Below are 23,518 nucleotides of genomic sequence, written 5' to 3' on the forward strand. Positions count from 1 at the left end.
ATTGTTATAGCGATAAAACGATTGGTCTTTTTTAAACCTCTATGCGTCATGCATTTATTCTGCAACCCATTCCATGCTCTATCACTAGGGAAGCTGGAGCATTTGTAGAAATTTGGCCTAGGAATGTGCCTCTATTGTATCTAGATATAATCTACTGTAAGGTGTAGTGATTTGAAGTAATGAGCAATGATGATTTGAATATGATCACCTAAAATTTTGGCCGCAAATAATAGACATTAACAACTACACGTGCTTCTAGAGTCTGCCTAACTTGAAAGCCTAGGAAGATTTGATTGGTTAGTCTGTGAAACACGCCTTCCGATTTAGCAAAAACATCACAAGGTGTTCTGTGCATTTTAACCGTGACCTCCGTGTATGTCGAAGGCGCCGTTTTAACGCGGAATACGGCAACTTCTTACTCCGCCCCACTGTGTAGTCAACTGTGCTGGTAGGAGGTGCTAACAAAGGGGAAATGCGTGGTCTTTTTTTCAGGACGCAAGTTTTTTTTTAATGCGTATTTTATTTTTTAAATCAGTTATAATTATACAGTTTAATAATAAATAATTATCTTATAGTCAATATTAGAGCGGTATTATTAATAGCTTATATTAGAATAGTCACAAGTAGATCTGAAATTTACAAAAATCCTACACACACGTAACTGGTGCACGCTAGATCCATTTTTCAAAAATAGGGCGGGGTAAGACACATTTGACCTGTGTAAAAGTGTTGGCCTCATTCAGTCGTACAACGACTAACGTTAATCTCGCAGAACACTTTTTCGTGTATATAACTGTAGAGCCCTATTGTAGTCCACATTTTACGCATTAACAGGTGGCCTATTTCGCTTTATTGGTCTATCTAGATGAGCAGGACATTTTTCGTATGGCACTCTTTTCTTCCAGAGCTGAGGCCCGTGATTTTTCACTGTCCATACATTTCTTGGTCACCATCTCTCTCCGCGTAGTGTTCTAGGGCTATGTCTTCCCAGTATCAATGTTCACTGTTTTGAGGTCCCGTTTTATCTTATCTTATATAATAATACAGACGTTACTTCAAAAAAGATGATTACTTCATACACGTCATGCATTTAGTCATGCATATTAACCAATGACCTAAATTCTGCCAAGTCACTGGTTTTCCTGACTAGGTCAGGCAACCGTTTTATTACACCCAGATCTAGATTTTTCATTGACAGATGTGTTATTTGATCGCTAGACAACTCAACGCTATTAGTATTACGCACAAGGAAAAATACAAGGCAGTCTTTTCATCATATATAGCAACTAGTCGACGTATCGAGACATCGACTATACAAGCTAGGTCTATCTGACCAAACCAACACACTAATGGTTTACTGTCCAACTTTTAGTGTTCAGTCTAGGGCAGAGAGAGGGGGGGATGTGAATGAAAGTGTTACATTTTTTTCCCTAGGGTTGATTACCCGAATGCTCTGATAAAACAAAAAATTACAACACACTAGCTATTGCAAACACGAAACATTCAAATTGCTGCAGTTAAAGTACACAGAGCATCGAAGCAGTAAAAGGGATGACTATTGATATAAAGTAGCTAATTGGACTACTGTCAGTTTATCAATCAGGGCTGCATGTTGTATTTGAGAAATATCACTATTTTTATGTTTCTGGCTTAGCTTAAGCCTTCGCTCACTGATTGTCAATGTACATTGAAAATACACTTCCACTGGCAGTAAGCCTATTTATGGCAGGAAGGGTTAGGTTTCAGCAATCAACTCAAGAAAACATTAAGATAGGCTGAATTGATATAAGCTATGTAAGAACACTTACAGTTACAAATGATGATACATAAAGTAAGCTTAAAATAGTTTCTCAATTTTTTGAGATGACAAAATAGTTTTAATCGACTTTGATTTGTTTTGCCTTAAAAAAAAGTGGTTTATTGTGCTGTTATTCATAGTATGCGAATAGTAGAATATATATATGCATCTGTTTGGAACCCCTCAACTCAAAGAAAGTGACCAAACTGTAACAGACACAAAATAGAGCAGCGAGATTCATAGCAAACGAATATTCTTATTTGATTAGACACCTTTTGTAAAATCACTAAATTTAGAAACCTTTAGGATAGAAGACTTAAAAGTAAGTGCTTTCCTTGTGCTATTAGAGCATTGAATGGGTTATTTGAGTCAGTCAGGAAAACCAATGACTTGGCAGAATTTAAGTCATAGGATAACATGCATGACTAGATTGACACGCGTAAGATGTAATCATCATCTTTTTTTTTTTTTGAAGTGATGTCAGTAATTTATAAGATGAGAATCAATGCCATCGTCAGAATCTTTTGCTCTCTTTGTAATGCAAATAATTGTCGAATTCATGTCTCGTGTCAATAATGTACTATAATAGAACAATAAGCATTTCACAATGAAGGAATCATGGCTTTTTTTTTAATTAAAAAAAATAGGTGCCGGTACTCAGTGATTGATTGCCTAACTTTTAACTACTAATAAATTAATAATATAGATCTACGTTAAAATACAAGAAAAGTAATAATTTTTCCCCCACATTCCAAAAAGGTGCCGGTACTCCGTAGCGATGCCTTCCGTTACAAAAAAAGCCCTGCGTATATAGATCTATATTGTTATGTCTCTACTACTGTTCAGGCTCTCTTCTAACTGCACCTTACGACACAACGAACTTAAAGAACCTCACAACTCAGTGCTCCAAAGTATCAGTCAGTTTAATGTCAAATACATCGCAATTGGCAACAACATTAACACTGTCTTTACAAAAACTGTGGCTGCCTGGTCGTGCGGTTTGCGTACTGGACTGTCGTTCGGATTTATCGATGGTCGAGGGTTCAAATCCTGCCCGCTCCCATCCCCCGTCGTCCTGCGGGAGGTTTGGACTAGGAAGTAAACTATCTTCAACTCTGAAGGAACATCCGAAACATGTAAAACATTTTACATTTTACAAAAACCTAGTCTTGTTACGCCTGACTTCACACACCATGCTGGTTCTCGCCTCGTACTGGTCACATTGCGAGGTAACGTGAAGTCAAGTCTTTCTAACACACTCGCTCTTATATAGTGTCTCTACTGGCCTACTCGAACCTTCTTGACCACTCCAGTTGATCACTTTCGCCGTGACTTGCGTGCGTAATATTTACACACAGGTCGTTGCCGAACTGGCGAGTACTGTCACTGGTCACAGTTGACCGCTCTTCCAGCGCTGGACAGTGGCGATTTGGGTAGGCTAAAAATACACAGCACTACCTCCATCTGTGTCACCACCAGGTTTACAACAATATATTTATTGCTTTATATAGGCCTATACATAGAAAGAGAGACATAGACATTTATACAGTATTATTATTTTTTCATTATTTGTAAGTTGTCTTTTTTATATTGACTTAGGCCAACATTTTTTAATAGATCTTTTCATGAAGTTGGATGTTCATGTCATTTCTTTTTTAGCTTCTAAGAAAAAGAATCTTACCTTTGCGTAATAAATAATCCAAACTTTGCCTGTAATACCCGTATGATTATAATAATCCAATCTGTTGAAGAATCTAATTATTCCAATATCTGAACTTCACTGAAGCACATTTCTATACAAAAAGTAAATGATCGAAAAGAAATAAGTGCGCGCATGAACTGCAATAACACGTCTGCTTTCACTAAAAATAGGTCAAACTTTTTTTTCCGTGTCTGAAACAATTCATGTAAAAATCAAACTAACACATTAAGAAACCCGGTCAATACAATGTTTGGTATCTCTTGCATGAATGACCTTTATTGTAAATTTACTATAAATATAGAATCTACTACCAAAAACTACTGCTACTAGAATCTACTACCAAAACATCTGGCACAGTGAGTACGCGATGCCGTGTGTAGGATACTATCTTGGATCGGATGCCTTCCAAGTTACTATTTTGAACCAATAGCACGAGTCTCAAAAGAGTCAAATCAGATACAATGGTGACATATCAGCTTATTTCTCTGTAAAGAATGGCGTGAAGCATGGCTGTATACTTGCTCCAAAGTCTCCAACCATCTTTCATCTTACCAAAAGATTGCCTTTGGCATATGGTCGTCCCCAGTACGATATACGTGCCCTGCCCAGCGTCGCTGTCAAACTATTATAAGCAATCCCTCTATCATGTCCATACCGCATTCACAAGAACAATACTGCTCTTGTCAGCGTATGTTCCGGGAAGAGCGCAGAAGTCATTGGGAAAAGCGTTCAAGAAGTATCTGCTTTCTGTATAGTACCCATTTCTCCGATCTTTATAGAAGAGTTGGGAGAACCACTTCTTGATAGACACTGATCTTTGTAGGCAGCCAGGGCGATTTATTCCATTTCCGCCACACTCTCGCTTGGAGGCGTCCAAAAACAAACAAAACATTGAAAAGGATTATTTTTTAAAAGACATAGTAAAATAAATGAAAATGTATAATGATTCAAATACATTGAGCACCAAAATGTCCGGTGTCACAACGTTCTGCTTCGCACGAGCCGAGGAATAACACTAACAATGAAACTGCAGTAAAACACACACACACACAGATGACGGGGGTAGGGCATTTTCTTGAAAAAGCAGCAAGCTGAAAATTATCGTTACAGCAATACCTAACAGACTTGAATCCGCAAATTGGGTATTGGCCAGGGATTCCCCGGCATTTTGAGAAGTGGCCGACCAAAGTAGAATAAACACTTTTAGTTACAAGTGCATTGAGTAATGACCACACACCTGAACTGGCCAGTTTTAATTTTGGCCGAGTTGTGAGGTCCTTTACAGCTGGTACGCTAAGTTTTTTTTTTTTTTTTACTGTTTTTGTTCAGTCCCTCCTAAATTTCGTGACATTTTGTTTTCCTATTCGCTGCTTCGCTTTTTTGTTTAGTATCATACATTTTTACTTGCTATATCTAGATTCTATATCTCTATTTATTAATTCTAAATCTAGACTTTTCTAATTTGATTATTATTATAATAAATGATTCTTAAAATGCAATCTATAGACTTGTAAACAAATTTCAACTATCTTCACGCATAAACAATTGTTTTTAAAGAACTACACTTAGTCTAATGGACCGTTGGGGCACCATAAAAGATTCGTCGAACGTCTTTCTCCATTCCTCTCTGTCTTTTGCCTAGATTAGGTATTTAGTAGAATCTAGGCTTATATCTATTTTCTAGAGTATGACTCATGTTGTACTGACTAAAAACTGACTTGAACTTTTTTTGTTTAGTATCCTACATTTCACTTGCTGGTCTTGCTAGATCTAGATTCTATATCTCTATTTAATAATTCTAAATCTAGACTTTTCTAATCTGATTATTATTACATGATTCTTAAAATGCAATCTATAGACTTGTAAAAATTTCAACACTCTTCACGCATAAACAATAGATTTTTAAAGAACATTATATTTAGATGTTTACTTTCAGACAATTGAATTATTTCTTTTATTAACATTTTATATTTCTTTTTCTTGATTGCAGCCCTGTTTTGAATACAACTAGATCAACAACTTCTGAAACTCCAATAATACTACCTGCAAGTGCTGCTGAAAGAAAAATAACCCTAACAGCCTTTAAATTTACTACATAGATTCTAATGCTGACAACATCAATTAGATCTAGATGCTGCCTAAAGATTTCATGTCTGTGGCATTTTACCTCTCTGAGAAAAGATCTTTTCCCTTTGCAACTTCTGGTGTGGTTAAAGAGGCCAATTGATACACAGCTGTGGTCACATGTAATCACCAGCAACCATTGCATTGTCACCTTTCTGCTGTTGTGTATGGCATCTGCAATCGGAGACCCTTCCTTTATGCTCTCTCTCCATGTGGATCTATCCTGTGCCACCTTTTTCCCAGCCGCTAGTGTCGATTTTGAAGATGCACACTATGATAAACTCAATGCAGTTGACTACAATAATCTCCATGACCACATTGTTTCAACAAGAACCTGTGTGCATCACACATTGTAAGGGTCGCAATTGAAAAAAAAATATTTGTAAGCTATGTGCCAAAAATGCTCCTAATATTCAATGATGAGCTCTGACCAGGATAACAATCACACATTGTGTCCGGATGGCACTACATCTGGGTATCACTTCAAAATATCATAGCACGAGAGCAGCCATAACAAAAAGTACAACCAGACCATTACTATTATTATGGATACAGTGATGGTCAATACTTTGTGTTTTCAATAATAGTTTAATTGCTTTTTAGTTAGTTACAATGCTATTAATATTAAAAGGTATTTTTTATCATTTTTGTTTTTTATATTAGAGATAATGGTAGGCCATTATTTGCTACTAGTAGATTATGTAATTTGTTGAATGCTATTAAAGAGCTTCCATATAAAATATGTCTTAACATAATTCTTTAGTTTTTATTTCATAACACTATTACTACTATTAATAATAACACCTAAAAAACAAACTATCTACATTGGATTCTAAAAAAAATAAATTATACTCGCTATAGCTTTAAAAATATTTTACTTAGTTTTTTTTTTTTACAGTGACCAATTAAGGTGTAAAATAATATACAATACAGTACTAAAAAAGACATTGTCATCTTGGCGTAAGTAGGACTGGTTCATTGAAGTATGTCATTACTGCTAACTGTTGATCATTGTGCAGGCCATATGACACCCTGCTTATTAACTAAAGTGTGCTTCAAGATTCTGCAGGCTTTTCAGGACTTTGCTTATTTATCGTGCAATAGTAGATCATTAGCGGAACTAAGAACACTGATCTGGAAGCAGTCAGAAACTTGTTCTATATCAGCAGCATGTACATTCCTTTGATCTAAAAAAAAATAATGATAAAATGAAAATAAAAATTACATTTTAAAATGCAAAATATAAAAAGTATAATGCAGAAGTTAAATAAATATAAATGATGGTATTCATATCTTTTGTCCACTTCCCCATTAATGTTTAGTCAGCTACCCTTATGAAACTTTAAACTGCATCCTCTTTGAATGCCATCTACAAGACAAAGATGATAGTGCCTAACATTTGGTTTGGCAGTTTTTTGGATAGCAGTCAATCTTGGTACTGATGCCAAGGTGGCTGGCTGATGACATTTCTCATCATAAACTATTAGCTGGTTCAACATTGTTTTTTTTTAAATACATTGACAAAGTTTAGTTTGTCTTTCCATTTTTCTCTTTTCTAGAAGTCACCATATTTTTATATTTCTATAAGTATGAGGGGAGAGGCTTCTGCCAATGACAGATCTTTTTGGAGACAGCTTGCTACCCAATGTGCCAGAGGGGGGAGGATCTAAGTCTAAAAGTATGTCCCTTGTGTCGGTGGGCTGAAATCAATCACAACTGAAATTTAATGTCTAGCTTTGTTTAAAAAACAAATTATTTCATATAAAACTTTTGAGGAGTACACATAACACTTTCTGTCAACATTGTCTAGCAAGAGTGTCATGTGCAAAGCACAATGACCTGCCACCTTTACTTTCAACAACAAATGTCAGGTACGTATTAGGGCTAGGGGTCATTCTAGAAATTCCATCCCAGTCTTCGAACCCAAGACCCTTAGATTCAGAAACCAAGCCCTTTAACAATCAGCCAACCTTTTGAGAAGAATACTGAAATTATTACAGTATAAACCTTATTCATTGAGCCAAAATATCAAACTACAGCCTATGGGAAACAAAAAAGTAAAGAGATATAGAACAAGAAATCAAATGATGCACATGGGGATGCATTGGGCACACACTGAGAAGAACAGTAGACAACATTGCAAGACTGGACTGGAACCCAGAGAGGAAGAGAAAGTCTGGTAGACCCATGCAAACTGTCACGGATGAATGTGTGTATGTATGTATAATCTAGTTTATGTGTTTGATCTAGTGGTTTCATTGTTTTATTTCGTTAACTAGAATTGAACCAGGGACAGCTAGACGTATTGAGAACTAAGGTAGATTCTATAGAGTTATTATTATAAATATAATAAGGAATCTGTGACATATTTGGAGGCTCGTTTATCTAGTTACTTGACTTAGTCTTGGAAGACATTAGGCAGAACTGCGGTTCGCCATTGTTAAAAGGTCAAGGACAAAGAAGGCTGTGAAGTCGTGAAGAGTGTGCGCTCATGTGCAATGGCGGGAAAAAAAACTAAGTCAATCAGCCGAGACGAAACCAGGTCAAACACAGTGATAAAACTATTTGTGTTGTGTATATTGTATGCTAGAGATATAAACAAAATGTCAGAGAGATTAACACAGTTAATAGCTGCTGGAAAAGAGATGGGATTGTGTGGGACAGCTCTACAGGAGTGGGTGAAAGAAAGAGAAGTCAAGCTGGAAAAGAAAGAAAAAGAAAGAGAAGACAGAGAGCATGAAGAACGTGTTAAAGAGAGAGAAGAAAGAGATAAAGAAAGAGAGGTGGTGGAGAGAGCTTAAGAGAAAGAAGCTGAGGTAGAAATACACAGATTGAGAGTAAGAGAGTTGGAGCTTAGGGAGACGAAAGGAGAACTTAAAGAGCATATAAAACCTGTATGGAAACCAAAGTTGCCACCTTTTAATGAGAATGTGGATCAAATGGATGCATATTTGGCAAGATTTGAAGTACATGCTCAAGCTACAGAAATACCTAAAACTCTGTGGGGAAGTCATCTATACACATTGTCACAGGGAAAGGCACTGCAAGCTTGTATCAACTTTTCTAAGAAAGATTTAGAGGAATATGACAAGGTGAAAGAAGTATTAATGAAAAGATACAATTTGACAGATGATGGGTATAGAGAGAAGTTCCATAAAGCTAAACCAGAGAGAAACCAGCCATTTCATGAATTTGTTGAGGACATTAGAAGATACTTAATGCGTTGGGTAGAATTGTCTAATACTAAAAAGACATTCGAAGGTCTCATTGATCTTTTCATCAGAGACAAGATCCTCACATTTTGCAATCCTCAGTTAGTGGCTTTTCTACATGAAAGGAAACCGAAAGATGTGCCAACAGCAGTCAAGTTGTGTCAGCACTATATTACTGCACATCCAGAGAAGACAATTTGCTGCAAAGACTAATGATAACAGAAGTCGATTTAAACAAGAATGGAGACAGGACCGTCTGCAGAAAAGAAGTGTTGGTGAAAAAAGAAAATGTTTTAAGTGTTTCAAAACGGGTCATTTAGCAGTCCAATGTAGAAACAAAAGCCCCTTAAGACGAAATGAGACTATGGGTTCAAGCAGAAGTCAGGAGTTTAAAACCAGCAACAGGGGAAGACCAACTGGACATCCATACAATGCGTCAGTTTGCATAGACTATCAACATGGTGAACAACTCCATGAATCTGATCAGATCCAGATGGCTGGAGCTGTAACTTGTGACGCCGGGAAATTAAAAATGTATCCTGGATTCGTTGGGAAGAAATCTATTTGGGTCTTGAGAGACACAGGAGCGACCACAATTGGAGTGAAGAGACTACATGTGCACCCTCACCAGTTGACGGGTAAGAAAGTCTAATGTATGACATTTGGAGGAACAATTGAAGAATATCCCACAGCTGTCATTGACATTGATACGCCATTTTTATCTGGAAAAGTTGAAGCATGTGTGTTGGAGAGGCCTGCAGCTGACTTGATTCTAGGAAACGTGACTGGCATAACTGAGCCTACCATCACAGATATCTACAAGTGGCAAAGGTGAGCAATGTCAGAAGTTACTATTGCGGTAACTAGATCTCAATCTGGTGTAATAGAAAACATGGGACAACCGATCCTACATAGATTGAACAGCCAGAATCAGAATTAACATCCAGTTATGCATTGAAACAAAAGGAGGACCAAACATTGGTTAAACTTTTTGAATTGGCAAAGCGTCCCACCAGTAAATTTAAAGTGAAAAATGGACTTCTGATGAGACAAGATAACAAAGAGAAACTACAGCTAGTCATCCCTGCCGCCGAAAGATAAAGAATTTTGGAGTTAGGTCATGACTCACCTTTTGTGGGTCATATGGGGACAGCACGAACAAAGATACAGCACAGTAGAAAGAGAGTGCTTGGCAGTTGTTTGGGCAGTAACCAAGTTGGCCAGATATCTATTGGGCAGAACATTCGTACTGCGCACAGATCACGCACCCTTACGCTGTTTAAACACAAGTCGGTGAATTCCAGGGTAACTCGCTGGGCCCCTGATGCTTCAGGACTTTCAGTTCGAAGTGCAGCATATTCCAGGTAAAGGAAACGTCATAGCAGACATTCTGCCACCAGGACTTTCAGTTCGAAGTGCAGCATATTCCAGGTAAAGGAAACGTCATAGCAGACATTCTGCCACGCTTAACATAGATATAAGCCTACGTGGCTTCTCACAAGCATGTGTTGCTTCAACGAAGACTTTGTGTCTTCAACAGTTTAGACTTTGTTGCTTGATGGTAGACTTTCTGTCTACAACTAAGACTTTGTGTCTTCATCTTTAAAGACTGTGTGTCTTCATCTTTTAAGACTGTGTGTCTTCAGCTTTTAAGACTGTGTGTCTTCATCTTTTAAGACTGTGTGTCTTCATCTTCTAAGACTGTGTGTCTTAACTATAGACTGTGTGCCTATTACATTGCAGTGTGTGTGACTACATTAAAGTCTGTGTGACTACATTAAAGTCTGTGTGACTATGTTCAAGTTTGTTTGGATACATAAACGCCTGTGTGGCATATTCAGAGCATTTGTGGCGTATCGAACAAACATTTTTGTTGTATTGTGGTGTAATGTTTGATATTTGTTTTATAATCATTTTATTTAGTAATCTTTGTAAAAATCGATTATAATTTTAGGAGGGGCGAGATGTCATGGATGAATGTGTTTATGTATGTATAATCTATTTTTACAATCTGCGCGAATGACTGGAAGTGTGTTGGTTGTTAGACAGAGACCAGCGTGTGTGATATGCAGTAAAGCTGATTAAAGTTTATGTGTTTGATCTAGTGCTTTCATTGTTTTATTTCGTTAACTAGAACTGAACCAGGGACACCTAGACGAATCGAGAACTAAGGTAGATTCTATAGAGTTATTATTATAAATATAATAAGGAATCTGTGACACAAACATAGATCAAACCTGCAGACCAAGAAGGAAAGTTGGCAGGATGGAAATGGATGGGGAATAGCCCAGAACAGAGTCAAAATGTAAAGCACTGATACGGATCTATCTAATTTATGTTGCCTTTTTTTTTTTTAATTATGCATTCATTCAAAGATAGAAAGTTCTATTTAAAATAGCTATACCATAACCGTAGGCCACAGAAACAGAGATGACTTTACATCATTTGCCCTTTGGACCACAAGGTCTGAAAGGGAAACTATATCATAATGCTTTAAAAAATCTACTTGCCATGAGGAAGAATAAGAACAGGCCATCTTTGCTGTAGTTCTTTGTTTTCTATCTGTTCCTAAAATATGGTTTCATTAAACTGTGTGCAGCTCCTAATTCTTGATCACCAGGAAATTCTCTGCATCATTATCTGAAAAACATTTACAATTAATGACCTAGACAAAGAAGATTAGTGTAGACACTGGAACTGAAAGCTATTTTTTAATTAGTTTAATCAAATTAGTACTTAAAAAGAAAGTTTTAGTACAAAAAAAATAAATAAATTAGAAAGTTAACTTAATTTCCTGAATTAACCTGTAAGTTTTAGCTAACCTATTATGTATTATCATATTAACCTATCCCTTAGTTATTGGACCATTGGGGCACCACACAAGATCTGTTGGCCATATTTTCCATTCCTGTTTGTAATATTATCCAAAAGAAAAAAAATTTGATGTAGACTTTAAGTTTTGCCTGTAACTCATAGGAGATTATTTCATTAGTCTGTATGCTGATCTAATTTAGAGAACTTGGTCTGCATCTTGATCAGAACGATTGTTTATGAGATAATGAAGGGATTCAGCTGACAAATAAAAGATAATGTGTTTAAAGTCTTAGTGATAGGGGAATTCTTGTGTGTATTAGCTTTCGTAACAGTATTTTTTATATGACAGAGTTGTTAGCCCTGTGCATAACCATCTGGGGGGCTGCCCCTTTCAGCTCTCTGGATAGCTGCCTTTATTTTCGGGTAAGGTGCCCTAGCCTTTGTGGATCCCTCCACTTCCTGCAAGGCAGCAGGTTTGATTTTGGTCCACCCCGGGTATTTTATTTCCCCGGTACCCACCATATCTGGAGGGCATTCCCCTATCCGCCACCTGGGGAGGCGCTCGATGGGAGATCAAAAACTCCACAATGGAAAACGACCTAGGCCTGGAAAAGGACATGATTTTTGTTTTGCGACATGGAACGTGCTAAGCCTTTATAGAGCAGGTGCGCTAGCCCAACTTACTGAAGTGTTAAAGAAATATAGGATACCGCTTGTAGCTCTACAGGAAATCAGGTGGAAAGACTCTGACATTCTCAGAACCAAGGAGTATACTATATTTTATAGTGGTGGAAGCACTAACAACTTAGGTACAGGTTTTGCTGTTAAAAAGGAAATGGTAGGTAATGTCATTGGATTTAAACCTGTAAGTGACAGACTCTGCTCACTGCGTTTGAAAGGAAAATTCTTCAACATATCATTTATCATTGTTCATGCCCCTACTGAAGATGCAGATGATAACACAAAAGAAGCCTTCTATGATGGACTGGAAAGAATTTATGATGAAGCACCAAAGCATGACATCAAAATAGTACTAGGAGATTTCAATGCAAAAATTGGAAAGGAACCAGCATTCAGACCAATAATTGGCAAAGAAAGCTTACATGAAGAGACCAACAATAATGGCATAAGATTAGTGGATTTTGCATCAGGAAAAGGAATGTCTATCAGCAGCACAAAATTCCAACATAAGAATATTCACAAGGTTACCTGGATCTCACCTGATAGCAACACCCAGAATCAAATAGATCATGTATTCATAGATAAGAATCATGGATCAGACATACTAGATGTTAGAAGTTTCAGAGGAGCCAATGCTGGCTCAGACCACCTACTAGTAAAAGCTAAACTTAGACAAAGAATAAGTACCATACACAATTACCAAAGAAAGAGAGCACAGCAATATGATAGTCAAAAACTCACAAAGGATCCACTTGTTGCAGAAACTTATAGAATGGCACTCCAAACGCAACTGACAACATTAGAAAAGGACAGCGAAAATAACATAAATGAGCATTGGGAAATAATAAAGCATGCTATATTACAGAAAACAGCAGGGTCTTTGAGAGATGGGCTGAATACTTTGAGGAGATCCTAAATACCACTGAAGATGGAGATAATGGAGAATATAAACTGCCACATGGGGGACCAGATCCCTTAGTGAACCCTCCAACACTCATTGAAACATCAGAAATAATTAGGACCATGAAGAATCACAAAGCACCAGGAGAGGACCAAATCACAGCAGAACTAATTAAATATGGAGGGAAAGACTTACATTCCCAAATACACAGACTAATATCAAGAATTTGGGAAGAAGAAGTAATACCAACAGAATGGGAAACGGCTCTTATAACCCCAATACACAAAAAAGGATCCAAGTTAAAGTGCTGTAATTACAGAGGAATCTCTCTACTAAATGTGACTTATAAGATACTGTCTAGGCTTATAACTAAGAGACTTGGAAAATATTCAGAAGAAATCTTAGGTGACTACCAATGTGGTTTCAGACCCAACAAATCCACAACCGACCACATCTTCACACTAAGATGTATACTAGAAAAATGCCATGAATACAACATACCAATCCACCAACTCTTTATAGACTATAAAATGACTTATGACAGTATCAGAAGGAAATACCTATAAGACACTCTACAGGATTTTGGAATACCCAACAAGCTGACAAGACTTATACATATGACATTAAACAACTCAAAAAGCAAAGTCATAATACAAGGAGAAGACTCACTGGAATTTAGGATTAAACAAGGATTAAGACAAGGAGACGCACTTTCCTGCATGCTTTTCAATTTAACACTGGAGAGAGTTATAGGAAATATACACATAAACACAAGGGGAACTATTACTAACTACTTCAGGAGAGAAAACACCGGTCCACAACCAACAATTTCTACAATACCTTGCTTATGCCGATGACATTGCCTTATTGGGTAAAGAAACCTCTGACATGGCTAGAGCCTTCATACAACTAGAAGAAGCATCTCGACCAGCAGGACTTGAGGTCAATGACAGTAAAACCAAGTACATTACAATGACAAGAGACAATCAAACAGAGGGACAAAATATCAAAATCAAACACCACGAATTTGAAAACGTCCAAACTTTCAAATATCTAGGAAGTACTATTAATTTCAAAAATGACCTACTAACAGAAATAAAGGAAAGAATAGCAGGAGGCAACAGGGCATTTTATAGCACCCACCATTTACTTAAGAGCAAAACGATTTCAAGGAAAACCAAGAAAATAATATACAAAACTATAATAAGACCAGCAGCAATGTATGAAAGTGAGTCCTGGACACTGACAAAGACATCTGAAAATTTACTTAACACTTCATCATCATCACTCCTTTGAGTTCCTCATGGAACATAGGGCCTCGACCAAAACACACCACTCTCCACAGTCTCTTGCGAGCTTTTTGATGGTGTCCCAGCTCTTCCCGGTCTTCTCTGCTTCTTCAAGTACACTGCGTCGCCATGTTCTTTTTGGTCTTCCTCTGCGTCTTGTTCCCTGGGGGTTCCACTCTAAGGCCTGCCTAGCTCTGTTGCTGGTATCTTTTCTAAGGGTGTGACCAATCCATCTCCACTTCCTCTCTAAGATCTGCACTTCTATATTTTTTTGTCCACTCATCTCCCACAGTTTGGTGTTTTCTACTTTGTCATACCAGTGTATTTTTAGGATATTTCTCAGGCATCTGTTGATGAAGGTCTGTATTTTTTTTTGTTGTGGCTTCAGTTGTTCTCCATGTTTCAGAACCATACAGTAGGACAGCCTTGACATTAGAGTTAAAGATTCTTAGTTTAGTCTTGTTTGAGATGTAAGGAGATTTCCAGGTTGGTTTTAGCTGTGTAAATGTCTGACGTGCTAGATTTATACAGCGTTTAATGTCTTCATCTGTTCCACCTGATATACTGACTACACTCCCAAGGTATATAAAATTTTCTACTTGGTCTATTGTCTGAAAATCCAATACTATGTCTCCGATTTGTTTATTGTTTACTTTAAGTACTTTAGTTTTTTGATGGTTTATTTTGAGGCCTACTCTTTTTCCTACTTCGCTTAAAGCTGTGACCTTTTCTTGCATATCCTGTAGTCTGTGTGATAATAGGGCTATGTCATCAGCGAATTCCAGATCTTCCAGCTTTTGTGTGAGAGTCCATTGGATTCCTTTCCCTGCGTTAGAGTAGGCTTCTTTTGTGACCCAATCCAGTACTAGAAGGAACAGTAGTGGTGAAAGAAGACATCCCTGTTTGACTCCTGTTGTGACTGGAAATTCCTCTGACAGCTTGCCACAGTGGGTTACTTGGCAGGTGAAACCATCATAAAGGTTCTTGATTATGGTTATTATTTTATTGGGGATCCCATAATGTCTCATTACAGTCCTAATAGATTCTCTGTCGACACTATCAAAAGCTTTTTCAAAGTCGACAAAAGTTGCATAGAGAGGAGATTGCCATTCGACACATTGTTCTACAATTATCCTGAGTGTAGCTATTTGGTCAGCACAAGATCTCCCTTTTCTGAATCCGGCCTGTTCTTCCCTTAGGTGTTCATCACATGCTCCCTTATTCTGTTTAGTAGGATTCTGCTAAAAATCTTGCTTGGTACTGACAGCAAAGTGATGCCTCGCCATTTCTCACATTGTGATAGATCTCCACTCTTTGGTATTTTTATTAGCAAGCCCTTTTTCCACTCACCCGGAGGTGTTTCTGTTAACCAAATTTTGTGGAATAGTTTGTGCATTTACTTAACACTTGGGAAAGAAAAATTCTTAGGAAAATCTATGGTGCCATACAGGATGAAACAGGGTGGAGGACACGCACTAACCATGAGATATATCAATTGTATGAAGACCCACCAAAAGTGAACGAAATAAAAAAGAACAGACTACGTTGGGCAGGTCACCTTGAAAGAATGTCAGACAACAGAGGGGTGAAAATCGTATACAGGCAAAAACCAAAAGGCAGGCGACCCAAAGGCAGACCCCGAATGCGATGGATAGATGATGTGGAAGCAGATCTGAAGCAGCTTGGGGCTAGGGCGTGGAGAGGAAAGGCCCAGGAGATCTGAATGGAAGGATATGTTAAAGCAGGCCAGAGCCCTCCATGGGCTGTAGCACCACTGGGATGGATGGATGGATAGGGGAATTCAAGCTAAACTAGTTTGGACACTACTGAAGATATCAAGCTCTAGAAATCTTATAAGAAGAGAAATATACCATATATATATAGAAATATATATATAATTACAAAAATATATGGACAATGTTTGACATGCCAGTTCTACAGACTAACTGGATTTCACTAAAGCTGCACCATGTAACAATATAAATAGAATCTTAAATTCTACCAAGTCTTGGTTTTACTGACAACCAGTCGACAAATGCAGTTAACAATATTTATTAAACCTGTAGCTTGTCTTTATTAAATTCAAAAGAGCATTTTGGCCTACTTCAAATACCTAGGAGCTATTGTCTCAGATAAGGGAACAAAACCTGAACTACTGACAGTCCACAGCAGCCCTTTCAAAACTTAAAATAATATGGAAAGACAAAGGCTTAGCCCTAGGCACCAAAATCAGACTGATGCGCTCTCTGGTCATGGCCACATTTTTATATGCTTGTGAGTCTTGGAAGCTGACTGCAGAGCTAGAGAGGAGGATCCTAGCAATGGAATTGAGATGCTACAGAAGAATCCTAGGTATTACAACTTAAGAATCATAGGTATTACATAATAATAACAATAATAATAATAATTTTATTTATAAAGCGCTGTTAACAAACAAAATGTAAGCTCAAGGCACTGTAACAACATTACAAACAAAAACAATTATTTTTTAGATAGACATAATGAAAGACAGACAAACATACCCATACATGTTTAGCCAGCAGAAAAACATCTTTCTCTATAATTCTAGTCTGGCTGCAAGTCGTCCATACATTGAGTATAGTTGATAGATAACTTCTTTAGTGTCTTGTAAATCTGTGCATAGCAAACAAACAAAAAATATTTGTAGAATCATAGTAGTTACACATAAACTCGATTTTTTAACTGAATAAAGCTTAGCAGGATTTAATTTGTAAAATTCAAAGTATACCATCTTGATCCTTTCTCTTTCTTCTCAAACTTCATTTTTTGTACATATCTGAGGGCATGTGATGCATGATTACCTGATTAGGGAATAAATTCAAAAGATAACATTGCAATGTCTGTGAAGATTTACCATTTCTAAATACAACAGCAAACATTCATCTTAAAAAATATTATGGTGTTAATTTCTTTAAACAATATTTAGACAAAATACAAAAAATATTCAAATAAAGTTAAGTTTCTATGTAGTGAGTGGATGGCAAAATTCTCGTGCTCAAGAAAAAAATATTTTCTGTGTGGTATTGGATAAAGCTGAAATATAGCCTACTGCATTTTGTCTGTTTTTAACCTAATATTATAGAATTTTAACACTGAAAGTCCTATTTCATTCAGCCACTGGGCCTTTATATAATTCTTAGGCACTAAAATCACTTAATTAAGAAAGCCTTCAGGATAGAAGACTTAAAAGTAGCAATTATACATAAAACACTGAACCAGAATCTTCAAATACAAAAACAAAACCCAATAAAATACTCAGACACAAAGATAAAGGCACATTTCTTGTTCCATACGCTAGGAGCAAATTTGTATAAATGCTCCTTCTTCCCTAGAGCATGGAATGGGCTGCCTAAGTGAGTCACAAAACCTAAGACTTGGCAGAATTTCAGTCAATGATCAACATGCATGACTAGATTGACCTAGAAACATGCATAGGCCTTAATCATCTTTTTTAAAGTGACATCTGTAATTCATAAAATTAGATTAATTTTTACCATTTCAATTAGACCGATTTCTTAAAATTAAAGGAAATAATGGCGATACTTTTTCTAGTATAATGAAAAACCCATTGCAAATAAATCCCTTCCAACATTTAAAAGAGATAATATATACCTTAATATGAAATATACTTCAAAGAACTATAGAAGGTCTATGGAGAGACTGATACACAGGGAATGCGAGATTAGTCAAACAATCTTATGCAATGGCTATTTAAGGAACAAAACTATTTCTATTTCTTATGACATTCTCTTTCAATGCAATGCAAAAACAATAATAATAAGAAGAATTCAATATGCATTTTCAGCATTACTTATAAAAAATGCATCTACATAATAGTAATTAATTTAATCAGCTTTGTGTAAAACATGATTTAGGCTAAATTAGAGCAAAACTGACATAAAACAAAGAAAAAAATAACATTTTAAATAAGTTTTAAACAAGAAGGTCATCATTTTTCTCAACTTAGTGAAAGAAAATTATTTTCCCTTTTGGATTTCAGTAAAATGTTACTATCATTCAATTTTGTTTTCTTCTGTTTTACATGGGCAGTGAAAAGTGAAACAAATCCTGTTAAAAAGATATCGAATGTGATTCTTCCTTTGCCCTGATTTTAAAAATATTATGAAAAAATTATTCAATTTACTTAGGCTACTTCAAAAGATTGGTTTAAAACAGTTTGACAAGGAAGATTGTTCTACTCTTAAAAAAACTTAGTCTGAAAGATAAAAGCCTGTATTGAGAAAATTCATTAAAATTATGTAATTCTATACATATATTCTATTTATTATGCTTTTACTTTAATTTGTTCAAACTCCAATTTGCATTGCAGTAACTTAACAACAAAATGAGACAATCCATTTCAGTCCAAAAGAGAACATCATTTTGCATGGCTACCTTTTTGTAAGAATACTTTCAAATTGAAATAGAAATAAACTTAAAGAAAAATTTAGTTTTTGTTTTTTAACAAATCTGAACTAGTTATTGCAATATGTGTTAGTATTTTGTAAAGAATTAACTTGATATTGATTTGATTCAAACTAAAACTTTCTCTTGTAAATGACTAAGAAAATAATGTGAACATTTATAGTAGAACTATATTTAGAAAAAGGAATGAAATAAAATTGCATGTTTTACCCACTTAATGTTCATTTGACATAGTGTCCATGTTCAATTCAAATTTTATTTACCAACAGAGCTATTTTAGTAACAGTAATAAACAAACTTACCGATTGATAAGAAATACAGTCCTGAGACCTTGAAATAGTCTCACCACAGCTATAGGTGTTGGAATGATATCAAAAGGTATTGAGAGTGTTGTCCCAGGCTCTATGAAAGAAATCCAAAGCTTGGCTCTGGCAAACTTCCACACACAGTCTTCACTTTTCTGAAAAACATACAACTTAGTAAATAGATGGCAACATAATGGAGAAAATGCAACAATCAATAATCTGTTGTACCACAACAATAATAAATATCTAGCAGTCATAATCAAACATCATCCATAGCTAATGGCAGGGAGACTCAAATCATAGTGAGAATTCTTGCAATTTTAAAAACTTTTCCAACTATAATGAATCCTCGAAAATAAAGAGCTGGCAATGCAAAGACCAACAAAATAAAGTCAACTACATTAGAGTTACCTGTGGCAATGTTTATGTGCCTCTGACAAACAGTCAAACTCCTGGCCTTCATGTGTGGCTCAGATATTGAGTCTGGCGGAACTGTTCTCACTAACAGGAGAAGGGGCAAAGGTGAGTAACTGGCGCCATAACCAGTAAGCTTCGAGCAGGAGGGGCTCATTAGCCATGGCTGGCTACCCACCTAGGAGAAGGAAAACTCTGAATTCAAACCTCTGTTGCTATGCAGCTATACCCAATCATGGGAAAGGCTTTGGGAGTCAACCCTGAGGAAAAATCAGGAGCTGGCAACCTTAAGGCAGTTTGCAGCACCCAGTGCTACACTCTGGCAGAACCTGTAAGGCCACTGACCCCAAACTGTATCGGCACTGCCGTTCCTTTGGATACATCAGCTGCGTGGAGTGGGGGGAACTGATGTGTGGGCGACATCGTTCCAACCATAACTAATGCCCAGGCATTCATCTCATTTCTATGAGATGATCCATAGTCGCTTCGCCACTAAAGGAGGCCATATATACATACTATTTCTAATGTGACAATACATACCAGGTTTGATGTGACAACATATATGTAGTGTATATTTATTATTAATTTTCTGCATGAGTCCAGTGTGCCAGAAGGTCATGTTCAGTGTGTGTGTCTATAGTATTTCAACAACTAGAGATGTACTTATATTTGTTCATTGTTGGCTGTAGCTTAATCTTGTTGAATAAAGCCAATATAGTGGTTTTCTAGTATTGGTTATTTTATTACAATATACTAGACTATTCTGCATAATTCTGGGGCTATGATGAAGATGCTGTCATTCATACAGATGGTGGTGACTGATAGTATTATTCAAACAGATGATGGTGACTGATAGTACCATTCGTACAGATGGTAATGGCTGACAGTACAATTCATACAGATGGTGGTGACTGATAGTATCATTCAAGCAGATGGTGGTGACTGATATTACCATTCATTCAGAATGTGGTGACCGATAGTGACATGCAGATGGTGGTGACTGATAGTACCATTAATGCAGATGGTGGTGACTGACAACTCCATTCAAACAGATGGTGGTGACTTATAGTACCATTCATATAGATGGTGGTGACTGACAGTACCATTCTTAGCAATTATACATTAAACACTGAACCATACAGATGGTGGTGACTGATAGTATCATTCATACAGATGGTAGTGACTGATAGTACCATTCATACAGATGGTGGTGACTAATAGTACTATTCATAAAGATGGTGGTGACTAATAGTACCATTCATAAAAATGGTGGTGGCTGATAGCACCATTCATACAGATGTTGTTGACTTAAAGAACCATTCATACAGAAGTTGGTGACTGATAGTATCCAGGGTTCCCCCACCATTCTGAGATCAGGATTTCTGGAGATTTCCAGGAGTTTTTCAGGAGAAAATATTCAATTTCAGGAGCAGAAATAAATATTGAATTACCATATACATGTATAAAAATGTATTTTTTTTTTCCTTTTCAATTTAGCAAATTCAAAAGTAACTGATTTAAGAGTAAAAAAGTACTTTAAAAAGTACAATAAGCCTATTTGCACTACTCTCTCTATATATATTAGGAATTAATTAAAATCTCTAAAAACAAATTGCAATGTATAACACATTATCAATATCAGTTACCTATTTCAGCGGATATCACTTTCATTGATTGTTTTTATTAACAATAGCTGTCTTTAAATCTATAAAATCTAGCTCTGAATCATAAAGCTAGAAGTGAATTTGAAAGTAAAACCATGAATAGTTTAATTTTATATAGCAGCTTATACTATATAGACCATATTACACTATACTCTAAGCCCCATCTACTTCACAATCTAGCTAGATTTATAAAACTAAAACTAAGAGAGAGATTCCAGAATCTAGTAGATCTTCTATTAGATCTAGAATTCTAGAAATATAATCTATATCATATATAATATACTCTAAGGCCTCCACCCTAAACTAAAGACAGTAAAGTAGAATGGTAGGCCTTATAGTATATTCAATAATATTCAGTATATTGGCTATATCACTATCTATATATCTGTCTCTAGAGTCTATCTAGATTCTATCTCTATCATTAATAATCATACACATATCTAGATCTGACAAGAGATCTACTAGTAGTATTACTACTACTAGAAGTCGATAATTAGATTTAGATTGGCTATATCACTATCTATATATCTGTCTCTGGAGTCTATCTAGATTCTATCTCTATCATTAATAATCATATCTTGATCTGACTAGAGATCTACTAGTAGTAGTACTACTACTAGAAGTCGATAATTAGATCTAGATCTAAGATTGACTAGTCCACTAGATAGATCTAGATCATAGATAGTTCATACTGATCATAGCAGATCTAGTAGACTAGATACTAAGATATAGAGAGAAGATCTACATCATATTATAATATACATAGAGTAAAGTGCGAAGTTCGAAATTATTAAGCCAGCAGGCAGGAATTTTCATGTTTGGATTTTTATAGCACCCTAACGGTCTGACCTATGAAAAAACTGATGGTATCTCTGAATTTCTCATCCTTTTTTCTATAAAAATAGATTAAGTTTAATGTATCACTAGGCTTAGTTAAAATTAAATAAATTAGTTCAAAGAGGTGTAGGGTAGGTATCGCCAAGCGTACTTTACCTCGAGCAGATTTTTCCCCAGTTAGTAAGCTCGAATGGGTTGATGGAAGGTTCGAACAGATCAAAGAAAATATATCTAAAAACATGTTTTAATATTTAATTTTCACTATATAGTCATTTTCTTTTTACTGCAGTGCAAGAACACCATCCATTGCACCATTTCCCACCCTCCACAACTTCAAATAGTCTCTTTAAGCTGATGAGCAATCAGACTTCAAAATAGCCTTAAGCCCATTACCCGTTTCCTTCACTATCGGGTAGTAAAAAAGAATAATTCCACACCTCCTGAGTTTGACCTCACCATGAACTTAGCCTTTACAAGGAAAAGGAAATAGTATGTGTCGGAAGTAAAGAAAAAAGGTGCACGCGCAGTAGCAATATAGTAGTAATTTGGTAAACATTCAAATAAAAAAGTTTTAGCAATAAAAAGTGAACTGTTCAAACCTCTTGACAAATCGGGGCTGCTAGAACTTCGCACTTTATTCTATATATCTAGTAAATGATTTAGTAAATCTAGTCTAGACAATCTAGTAGATCTAGATCTAGTCATTTCTAGTAGATCTCATCTAGTCATTTCTAGTAGATCTCATCTATGATCTACTGATCTAGTCTAGGCCAGGCTAGATTTACTTATTTAAGTTACTACTAGATTTACTTACTACTATCATAACTATGATTCAGTATGATTAGTTATTTAGTATGATGATCATGATGCAGATGATCTATGTTATTATCTACTCTAGACTCTAGTCACGACTAGTGACACTCTCATCTGATCTGACTCTAGTCTAGAATCTAGCTGCTAAATCTAGCTACTAGCTAGATGAACTCTAGACGATAATAAAAAAATTTGATGCCACATTGTGTTCTAACAGGTTAATTTTGGAGACGTTATATTTATGAGACATGGATACAATAACAAAAAAATATATCAATACTAATACAGCTTTAACATTTCAAGAAATATAAGAAGATGAAAAAAGACTTTAACACAAGTCTTTATTAACTGAGGTGGAAGGGATAATGGGAGTTATATAAAAAAGTTAACCAGGATAAATATAATGGGCAATGCTGATGGGCAAAATTGAGCATTGGTAGCTTCTACCATCTGATATAGAAACGTGACTATTAGCCAAATAGAACACTAAGATACTATCAAAGAAGAAAATTAAAAGG

The 23,518-nt window shown here is 36.1% G+C and overlaps 1 protein-coding gene and 2 long non-coding RNA genes across 5 annotated transcripts in view; 1 reads left to right on the forward strand and 2 right to left on the reverse strand.

The window, feature by feature from the left end:
• Positions 1-3,867, reverse strand: part of LOC129928212 (peptidyl-alpha-hydroxyglycine alpha-amidating lyase 1-like) — a 34,897-nt gene extending 31,030 nt beyond the window's left edge. For both annotated transcript variants that reach the window (XM_056041463.1, XM_056041457.1), the window contains exon 1: positions 3,480-3,867. The gene's annotated coding sequence lies outside the window, so the exon portion shown is untranslated. The remainder of the gene's footprint in view (positions 1-3,479) is intronic.
• Positions 83-6,364, forward strand: LOC129928219 (uncharacterized). Its single transcript, XR_008779807.1, has 2 exons — positions 83-296; positions 5,491-6,364. It is a non-coding gene; the product is annotated as an uncharacterized LOC129928219 (long non-coding RNA).
• A 4,988-nt stretch (positions 6,365-11,352) lies between these two features.
• Positions 11,353-21,551, reverse strand: LOC129928216 (uncharacterized). 2 transcript variants are annotated; one of them, XR_008779803.1, is made up of 5 exons: positions 21,333-21,551; positions 19,270-19,427; positions 17,271-17,343; positions 17,044-17,155; positions 11,353-11,476 (listed from the first exon to the last, which is right to left on the reverse strand). It is a non-coding gene; the product is annotated as an uncharacterized LOC129928216 (long non-coding RNA). The 2 variants fall into 2 exon arrangements; XR_008779802.1 differs by lacking the exon at positions 21,333-21,551 and having other exon boundaries at positions 19,270-20,537.
• Between the last annotated feature and the right edge of the window lie 1,967 nt (positions 21,552-23,518).

Source organism: Biomphalaria glabrata, chromosome 9, assembly GCF_947242115.1.
Source record: "Biomphalaria glabrata chromosome 9, xgBioGlab47.1, whole genome shotgun sequence".
NCBI classification, from domain to species: Eukaryota; Metazoa; Mollusca; class Gastropoda; family Planorbidae; genus Biomphalaria; species Biomphalaria glabrata.